Source organism: Bactrocera tryoni, unplaced genomic scaffold, assembly GCF_016617805.1.
Source record: "Bactrocera tryoni isolate S06 unplaced genomic scaffold, CSIRO_BtryS06_freeze2 scaffold_25, whole genome shotgun sequence".
Lineage (NCBI taxonomy): Eukaryota > Metazoa > Arthropoda > Insecta > Diptera > Tephritidae > Bactrocera > Bactrocera tryoni.
Window position 1 is genome coordinate 16333789 of NW_024395977.1, and position 10860 is coordinate 16344648.

General features: G+C 40.1%; 1 pseudogene; it reads right to left on the reverse strand.

Moving 5' to 3' along the window:
- Positions 1 to 909: 909 nt before the first annotated feature.
- On the reverse strand, positions 910 to 1112 carry LOC120780983 (annotated as a pseudogene).
- Positions 1113 to 10860: the final 9748 nt, after the last annotated feature.

Consider the following 10860-nt stretch of genomic DNA (forward strand, 5'->3'; position numbering starts at 1 on the left):
AATAGAAATTAAATTTATCACAGCAATATTATGTATATGTATATTATGTATATTGCTGTGATAAATTTAATTTCTATTAGTAAGAAAAATATTTATTTGTATAGTATACGATGTTAAAAGGCATACATCTTCTATCCTATCTTGTGTATCTGCACATGCTCATATGAGTGTATGTATACGCATGTGCGCGTTCAGAAATTGAAATCATATTTGCATCACTTATCAACATACTTATTACATGTGCGCGCATTGACTTGCATGTTCATACATTCATATATACTTATATGTACATATATTTGCATACATTACCAAACAAATAATGCACAAGCATACAAACATACATATGCATACACATATGAATATGTCACCAACAAAAAATTGATCTTCACAAGACAATATGGCAGACAAATTGGCGAAGAACAAGTGTAGTACATTTTACAACAAAAACGATTTCATTCAAAAACGCAGGCGCAAATTCCACAAGCGATCTCGCTTCATTCATAAAAACAGAGGTCGTAACATATCCCCAAGCATGCCTTTGCCAACAAGTCGCCTTTTCGCGAAGATGGCGAAAGCTAAAAATCATAAATTGCACAACTTTCTGGTGCTTCTCGCAAAAATCTGCGTCGATATGTATTCACGATCATACGTATACATACATATTTACGCATGTTTGTAGGCGAAGCTGCGACAGCGGCAAGGGGTGACAATCGGCGGCCATTACTTTACTTATGCCATAGAAATTCTATTGCTACGAATATGAAAATTACAACGAAATAATGCAAATATGCATATTTCTAAAGGTCATTAAATTCTTTGAAAAAATGAATGATCCTGAGAAGTTTAGTCTTAACTTTTCAACGGCCAACGCAGAGCATTTCAACCAAAAGGAATTTATTCATTTAAATCAACACTCAGAAGTCGTTTTATCCTTTATAAGCGAACGATTTTCGAAGAAACATCATTTCTAATATGCCACAAGACAAAATAAGAAATGAACTTCTTAAACCTCACGCTGTCAGATAAAACGATATACCTCGTCAGCGCGGGTCGATTTCCAAAAAATGTAAATGAAGACTAACTAAAGAAATAATCCTGTAAAGTAAAGACTTAATTTTTCAACTGCCAACGCAGGGTATTTCAACAAAAGCTCACATAAAATAGTTGAGAATTCGCAGAAATGAAAGACAAAGGAAAGAAAAAGGAGTATAACTTCAATAATGCACAAGCATACAAACATACATATGCGCAGCAGCAGCAAGGAAAGAGGTAACAATCGGCGATCCATTGTATATTTCTTTGATACATAAGCAAACCATGATTAGGACAACGCAATACAAGTGTCAATGGTGGTGTTGGTGGTAAGCGCTTGTAGAGTTACGACGAGCACGTAGGTTCGAATCCCAACAGAATTTATTTTTAATTGAATATGTCACCAACCAAAAATTGAAACATTGTTCTACAAAAACAACAACAGCATAAGCATGGCAATATTGTGTTGTTGGTAGAAAAGCCGAGCTGTGCCGAAAGAAACGAACAAACAATTGCCGATTGTCACCGCTTCGCTTGCTGCTCGAACATCTTCGCAGACAAGGTTGCGTAGATTCGTATTGAGCAAGTTTGCGCAACCTGAATCTATCGCAACCTTTTCCGAACTCGTATAAGAAGTATAACTTCAAAAAATTAAATTAATCGTGAGTAATTTCATGGAAATAAACATTAATTACTTTAATAATAACTAGCTTGATAGTCATGTATACTATGTATCAAAGACCTCTAGATACCCTGAATGTCATCACATATTGTTCGGTTCAAAACTGGTTTACCTATTATTCAGCGTAATGATAATCCTCTTAAATTAAGCAACGGTAATTCCTAAATACATATCTAATCAAAAAGATCACTGAAAAAATTATTGAAGTAACCACTTTGACTGGAAAACTTAATAAAGAGTCTGTTGCCACGTATTCCTGCAGCAAAAAGTACAAATAAGGAAGATATAAGTTAGGGTGTATTTTATACACTTGCAACTTGCAATGACCAAGACACGCTAATACCTTCAGGTGTTGGTAAGACCTTATCTTAAACAAGTAAGGAAGACCTCATTTCGGGTATAACCGAATATTCTGTACTCATGCAAGTTGCAAGAATAACAGCCATGGAAGCACACTCGAGTACATAGGCCTGTTAGATATATTAGGTTTTCAAAAAAGTCTTGCGGTATTTTAGCTAGTTGGCGCTGAAAGCACCTAGTTCTAATGTTATTCGTCGCATCGGGTCCTGCTATACCTTTTTGGAAATCTCATTTCACGCGCTAACACGTGTTTGATTGATTGTCGTTTGTTTTAAGTCGTTCGTGAGTTATAGCGTCGCAAACATAGAGCAAAATAAAATTTGTGCAGTTTATGGACCCGATACAGTTTCCATTTCCACCGCACAACGATGGTTTCAACGTTTTCGTTCTGGTGTAGAGGTGGTCGAAGATGCGCCACGCTCCGGAAGGCCTGTCGTCGAAAATTGCGATAAAATTGCTGAATTGGTGGAAAGAGACCGGCATAGTAGCAGCCGTAGCATCGGTCAAGAGCTGGCCATGAGTCATCAAAAATTCATTTCAATTTCATTAAAAAAAAATTCAATAAAAATACCGCAAGACTTTTTTGACAACCCATTTTATCACCATTATAAAAAAACAAGCTCTCTTAATTTTAACTCACATATTGGCCGATTGGGTTGAGAGAATTACTGACCCGATTCAACCCATTTATTAGGAACGTATTCTCTCTGAATTTCAATTATAAATAAAATCAAAAAGTCGTCAATAGGTAGTATATGGAAATGGGCGGGGTGACCATCTGATTTCACAGATTTTCACACTGTCGTAAGAGTCAAAGAGATTTACCGTATGCAAATCGTGTGGAAGATATATACTATACACTAGTCGCCGTTAGTCTACTCTTAGATATCTTGATGAAACTTGCTATGCGGGCTTTTTAATTAAAAAAAGTGTTCGAGTTCTTAAAAGGGCGTAATCGGACCATTGCCACGCCCACAAAACGCCATTACCCGAAAACCTATAAAATACCATAACTAAGAACGAAATTAAGATATATTATATTAGCATATGTTTAAGGTACATATCTCCTAAACTACTAAAGCTACAACAACCAAATTTGCTAGCTCGAATATTATAAAAAGTCCTACCAATAGTGTGAAAATGGATGAAATCGGAAGGTAACTCCGCTCACTCGCCATTTAACGGTACTGTTCAATACTACTAAAAGCGCAATAAACCAATAACTAATTACGCCAAAGACATAAAATTTTATACCCTAGATGGTGTATGAAAATTGGACGATGGGCGTGATACCGCCCACATTTTGGTGATGCGACATATATCCTTTCGACCGATTTCAACTAAATTAAATACGTAGAACTCTTCTTATATTCTTAAATCACAGTGCAAAAATGGGTGAAATCGGACTTCATTCACGTCTACTTCCCTTAGAACACAATTTTAAATTCCACTTCATTCTCTCACTTTCCAGTACATAAATCAAGAAGTAATTAATATAACAGAATAAAATTTAGTGGAAATAATTCCCCTAAAGTATACCACCTTATGACCTAAAATTTGCCAAATCCGAACAAAATTATTCAAGACTCTAGGTACCGAATATGTGGACCCCAGTATCTATACTTGACTTTTGAGTAAAAATATCCTTCAAGTGAGAAGTTCAATTGAAATTCAGACAAATCCTTTCCTGAAAATAATTATTCTTTGAATCAAAAATGCGTTGAATCGAGTCAATACCTTCTGAAACCCCATATACCTAATATAAAGATTTTCGAACTTCCAGGTGACTTTATGCTGGATAGGTCGGCCAATATGTGAGTTATCTTAATGAGAATTACAGAACATATTTTGCTCATAACAGTATATCATTGTACCTAAAATAGATACAAGTGCGCAAAAACTTGACCTAGCCTCTATATAATCATTCCAGGATTTTCGAACATCCTACTGGCGGTGCTTCATATGTTTGGTGATTGTATGTGAGGTACGCTAATGAAACCAAGGAATTTAGTAAGTGGCATGATAATAGTAATTGATTTTATATGATATTCGGGTCGATTCTATCCCAAATCCCATATGCTACGTATAATTATTTTGGTTTTTCTAACAAATCTTATGCCGGTAACCAACAAATACATATGTATCACTTTCGCAAGTAAATATTTAAATAAGGCACCAGAGTCTTGGAATCAAGTTTTATTCACCGACGAAATTCGTGCGTACATGGTAGGACACAGCGCTCAACAAATACATTATTACATAATTACTGTCAAATATCTCAAAGTAGATGTGGAGTAAGAAAGGGCTAAGTTTGGGTATGACCGAACATTTTATAGTCTTGCAAATAGCAAGAATGAAATGTTTTCAGGTCCTGGAAAAATTAAAGTATAAAATCTGAATTTAGAATGATAACACCAACATAAATTAGAAATTATTAGATTTTAGTCTAAAAAAAAAACAAGAAAAGACGTTAACTTCGACTGCACTGAAGCTAATATACCCTTCACAGGTGCATTTCTTTTAGTAACTATGTGTTCAGTTTGTATTTTGTATGGAAGCTATATGCTATAGTAATCCGATTTGTATGGAAGCTATATGCTATAGTAATCCGATGCGAACAATTTTTTCGGATATTACATATATTATTACCTTAAGCAGTAATCCATGTCAAATTTTGTGAAGATACCACATCAATGCGAAATTTTTCCATACAAGCCCTTGATCGTTCGGCTTGTATGGCAGAGATATGCTTTAGTTAACCGATCTGAACAGTTTCTTCAGAAATTACATTGTTGCCTTAGAAAATAATTTATACCAGACTTCTTGAATATATCTTGTCAAATGCAAAAGTTTTCCATACCAGCACTGGATTCCGATCGAGAACAGTTAAATGGTAAGAAAATGGTTTAATTGCCCAAAAAAACTTTAAGTTGCCAACTTTACCCAATACCACTAGTAAGTCGTTTGTGTTTACTAGAACTTCTACTTCTGAAGTTATTAGAATCCTAAAATAGTTAAATCTGAAAAAGGCATAAGGACAGGATTATATGACTCCAAAAATGCTAATATAGTTACCAAATATTGCTGTAACGGTACTCTCCTTGCTCTTTATTGCAATTTTTGGTTTCGGATACTATCGAAATTTGTGGAAAAAGTTGCAGATAATCATAATAGATAAACCTGGGAATGACTTTACACAGTCCTCTTCTTACCCTTTATTTCTAAAATATTTGAAAAAATATTACTATTAAACATGACTCCTTTCTCCCACGAAAATAATATAATACTACGCAATTACCAACGAAGTTAGGAAAGTATTCGAGCTGTTCAGCTATTTTTCCAGATATAACCCAGGCGTTCGATTAGGTCTGGCATGAAGGCTTTATATGGAAAATCAAAAACGTTTTACCTTACGAATTACATAAAATTTTGGAGTCATATTTAAGGAACAGGAAATTTAGAGTTGAAGTAGCAGACTTCATATCAGAAGAACGAGCAATAAGGGTTGGTGTAGGTAGGTAGGTAGGTAGGAGTGCCGCCCTATCGGGCTCAATTAACACTTGATGTGCCATTTTGATGCACTGTTCGTAGAACCTCCTGTATCTGCTATTACGTTTCACATTCTCTTTCAAACCATTTTGAGATTTCGATGAAACTACTTATGCCCGATATGCTTTTAGTGGAAATCCATTCAAGGTTTGGTGCTAGATGGATTCCAAGTGTTTTGTGCCGGATCTGTGCTAGAGCTGGGCATTCACAGAGAAAGTGGAAGATTGTTTCCTTGTTCCCTGCTACTCCGCAGCCATGGCAGATGTCGTTGTAGGGCATACCCATTTTGGATGCGTGTTCCCCAAATGGCCAGTGCCCTGTTGTGGTAGCTGTTACTCTGTAAATACTTTTCCTTGACCTATTTAGTAAGCCGTTGGTTCTTTTCCTGTCATATGTTGGCCATAATTGTTTAGTTATGACGCATTTTGTGATGTTTTTCCACCTGTTATTTGCAATTTGTTGAAATTGTCTATTGATCTCTCCTTTGATTGATCCTAGCGGACTTGGTATTATCTCCGCCTCGGATTCGTTGAGGAAAGCTCCTGCCTTTGCCAACTCGTCTGCTTTTTCGTTACCGAAAATGTTCCTGTGGTCGGGAACCTAGATCTAGTTTCGTTGGAGCTTGTCTTTTATTGCGCTTAGTGCTCTCTTGCAGTTGTGTACTGTGCTGGAGTTTGTCATGGGTGAAGACAAGGCCAGGAGCGCCGCCTGGCTATCCGTAAATATAGTTGCTTTGTTTATATTCCCGTGGTTTTCTAATAGAGCTTCGCAGGCTTTTTCTATGCCTAGTACTTCTGTTTGGAAGATGCTAGCCGAGTTCGGTAGACGTATAGAGAGAGATATGCCAAGATCAGAGGAGAATACCCCGTGCCTACTCCACAGTCCATTTTGGACCCGTCGGTATAGACTGAGATGGTATCCTCCTCTTCTATTGAGCCTCTTCTCCATTCTCGTCTAGATGGTATCCTTACCTGGAAGTGTCTATTGAAATCCAGCTTTGGGAGAATGTAGTCTGATTTATTAATGGTGAGCTTGTTTAGGATTACACTATGTCCATAGTTCTGCTGGTTCCAACCTTCCAATTCTTTTATTCTTGTCGCCGCAATAGCTGCTGTTTTTGAATACAAATGTCCATTGGTAATTGATGCAGGATCACGTTGAGCGCATCAGTCGGACATGACCTGATTGCCCCAGTAACACCCGCACATGCTGCTCTTTGTATACCATTTAATTTTTTAATGTTGTATTGCTTGTTTAGCGCTGGCCACCATACAAGAGCTCCATATGTAAGTATAGGTCTTATGACCGCCGTATACATCCACATGACTATACTTGGTTTGAGGCCCCAATTCTTGTTGACGATTCTCTTACAAGTATAGTAAGCCATGTATGCTTTGTTTATTCTTTTTTCTATATTTATTTTCCAGGACAATTTGGTGTCAATCTCCACCCCCAAGTATTTAGCTGTGGGGGATAGAGTGAGTATTGTACCGTTTAGTACCGGAAGTTGAAACTGAGGTATTTTGGTTCTGCTTGTGAATAGCATCAGTTCTGTTTTGTTCAGGTTAACTCCTAGTCCATTGTTTTTAGCCCATAGGTTTAACCTTCGAAGTACTCTTTCCATAATCTCCCTGACTGTTGAAGGAAACATGCCTGATACCAACAACACTATATCGTCTGCATACGCCACTGCTTTCACTCCTCCACCGTTTAGTTGGAGGAGTATTTCGTTCAGCGCTACAACCCATAGGAGCGGAGAGAGGACCCCTCCTTGAGGCGTCCCTCTACTCACATAGCTTGTTTGTGTTGCAGCGCCGTTTGAAGCTATAATCTTCCTATTCTCAAGCATCGATAGTATCCATCTGCACACAGTGTCATCTATGCTATCATGTGCCAGAGAGTTAATTATCGCATTTACTTCTATGTTATTGAAGGCGCCCCCTATGTCTAGAAAAGCAGCCATGGTGTATTGTTTGTGGTGTAGTGATTTTTCAATTACACTTATCACCTCGTGAAGGGCAGTTTCGGTTGATTTCTTCCGCCGGGTTTTGGAAGGAACACAACTTTACTTCTTTTCCAATTTCGTGGGATGTGAACCATTGGTTCTACCAGTTTTTGCAACATTATGGGCATAATCCCGTCAGGACCTGCCGCTTTAAATGGTGCAAAACTATTTATGGCATACTTGATTTTGCTTTTGTCTATTATTTAGCCTTGATAATCAGCTGCGTTCAACGGTGGTTCTGGTTGAACCCTCGTTGAAGGTGTTTGCTGACTCCCGGGGAAGTGTGTTGTAATTAGTACCTCCAGAGACTCTTGTGCCGAGGAGGTCCAATCACTTCCCTCCGTCCTAATGTAGGCAGTGTTAATATGATCTTTGGATAGCATTTTGCTCAGCCTAGCGGTTTTTCTGCAACTTTTTATTGATGTGCAGAAAGATCGCCAAGAGTCGTTTTTTGCTCTTCTGACTGCTTTTTTGTATCTTTTCATAATATCTTTATATGGCTGCCATATTTTGGTTCTAAAACTCTCATTGAAAGCTTTCCTTAGTTGTGTTCTCAAATTCTTGAGTTCACTGTTCCACCAAGGGGGAGACTTTCTCTTTATCAAAACTGTTAGAGGAGTAGATTTATTGAAAGTTGAGGTTAAGATTTTTTCCAACATCTCTACTTCTGAATCTAGTTCTTGAGGATTTCTGATACTCTTATTGCCTTTCTTTCCGAGGCATTTTGTTGCTATTCTGGTATACTTTTCCCAAGCTGTTCTTCTAGGGTTTCGGTATGTGAGAGGAGCACTGTACCTCCCGCGGATGCTGAAGAGTATCCAGGAGTGATTCGACATGGAAGGCTCATCGGATACCCTCCAGTTATCCACAACGAGACTGTCTGTGTCTGTTGATAGCGTGAGGTCAAGCACTTCCTCCCACCCCGGAAACCTATCCGAGCTTGGGAAAGTAAATGTTGGCTTATCGCCCTTGTTGCAAATACTTAGATTACTATTCAAAATATACTGCAAGAGTGACTCACCTCTGGTGTTTATATTGGAGCTACCCCATACGGTGTGCCTTGCGTTTGCATCACACCCTATTAGGACATCATCCCTCCTGTTCTCCTCTACTAGTCTGGCGAGCGGGGGAGACCAAGAAGAAGGGCTTTTCCTTCTGTTCCACCTTTACCACTGTGATATCTGCTGTGCTGTAATTAGGACAAAGAAATGCATTTATACTTTTATTGATAAGGATGCATGCCCTAGGTTTACCTCTGTTCCGTGTGTAAAACAGGTTATAGTTGCTGCTGTTTAGCCCTTTAATGGAATCATCATTGACCCAGGGCTCCTGTACTCAGGGCTGGATGTCGATGCCCCTCTCGTTCACGAGGGTTGTCCGATTCGCTGTAGCACTCTTCGAGTGCTGCAGGTTTATCTGTACACATCTAAGGTTGTTATTGGGCATCTCGGGTTTCTTCGATGCCCACATTCCTTAGCAACTGGCTGGCGTCGTCGACCTCTTCCGTGTCGTCTTCGTCTTCGTCAGCCGCTTTGTCGCCTTGGAAGATTTTTAGTCTGGCCTTGCGGATTCCGAAGCTGATTTTGTAGTCAGTCTTCTTCAGAGCCTCAATGGACTCATCACAAATGGCCACTAGTATTGGCTTACTTGCTTTATTAGGTTTTTCCTCCTTGATTAGCTGCCACTCATCTATACCTGGTATAGATTTGTTCTGCAGCTTAATGCACCGCAGGAGTTTTTCGCCTGGCTCATCTAGAGGGGGTAACCAAAGGCGAGCACGAGGTCTCTTTGGAATGTCCCTGGCGGGTATAAGCCTCAATTGGAGGCCTACGAAGGCGTTGCTAATTATAGCAACACTACCCGTCAGGAAATCTAGCGAGGCCTGGTCCGCGCACTGGATGACCCTGTAGCCCCTGAGGGTCTCAGAGGAGTCAAATTCCGGGTGAGGACCCGCCGGATTGTCGAGTACATAGCTTAGCACCATACTCGACAATCTGACGCCGATCTCCACCCATCTTTCCTGTACCGTGCTCGGTGAGGAGAAGTTCCCGTCTATGATGGCCACTTGCAGGCTATCTCTGGCTACATCGCAGAAATGCCTTGCCGCGGTTGCGCTGTTCTGTTCGCCTTCACTCCGCCTCGGTTTTTTAGGCAGAGTTTCGGGTGTTTCTGTCGTAGACCGATTCCTTTTTTGTGCAGTGCTCTCCTGTATGTTCTCTACTAGAGGTTCTGATTGCTTCCTTTTCAGGTAGCCTTCATATTCCTCCACTATTGCTTTAAGGCGCTTTGTTTCTGCCGCATCAACTGGGGTGTCGGCTGCCTGGTCTTTGGCTATCTTCCCTAGAATGAAGACTGCCCTCTGGTACCGGTTTTTCCTCAGCTGATTCTGGGATTTTTTGCGCTTCTTTTTGATTTCCCCTTTGGCCGCCAGTGCACTTTGGTTGGTGCTCATGGCAGCTTTGGAGGTGGACGCTTCCTCCCTTATGTTTGCTGTTATCACTGCTGTATCTGCCAGTATACTTAGGTTGGTATGTCCGGCAGTACCTTTACCCGTCTCCTGGCTGGAGGCGAGTAATTCGTCTTCGTCGGATTCCGTAATGGGAATCCTGTAATTCATGTCCTTAGTCGTCGCTGTTGTCGTCAAATTGGTTGTTGTAGTTGTTGTAGTTATTGTTGTTTTGTTGTTTCCGTTCATTTGTTGGTCCCACGAGTAAGCCGGAAAGGGTTGGTCACTCGTCCGCAGAGCCGGTATGCGGAGAGAAGGCTTTTATACCTCCGACCTCGCCCGGGCATCGGAGGGGACCGTTCGCGATCAGCTATTTATTACCTCCCGCTGACCATTCAGCCCTCGGCACGGGTACCTCGACACCTTGGCTTAGGGTGGTGTTGGTGCGGGTATCCTCATACTTCCAACAATAGGAGATGGGCGTAAAACCTAGAGTTTATTCATCCATTTCACTATTGTGGGAATTATGGGGTGTCCCTCTTAGTTCGTAAGATTAGAGTGCGTTTCCTTTGGGATGCACACTTTACTCTTACTTAAGCGCCTTCGCCACGACAAGGCGACCAACTTCAAAGAGGGCTGGTGTACCCAGTGGCGTAGCTAAGGGAGGGCGAAGGGGGCCGTCGCCCCGGGCGCAACGTCTTTGGGGCGGCAAAACGCCCTTCGCTGTTTTTAAATATTCAGAAAAATACTTCAAAAATTTTTTTTACAAAATTTATTATAAAAGAT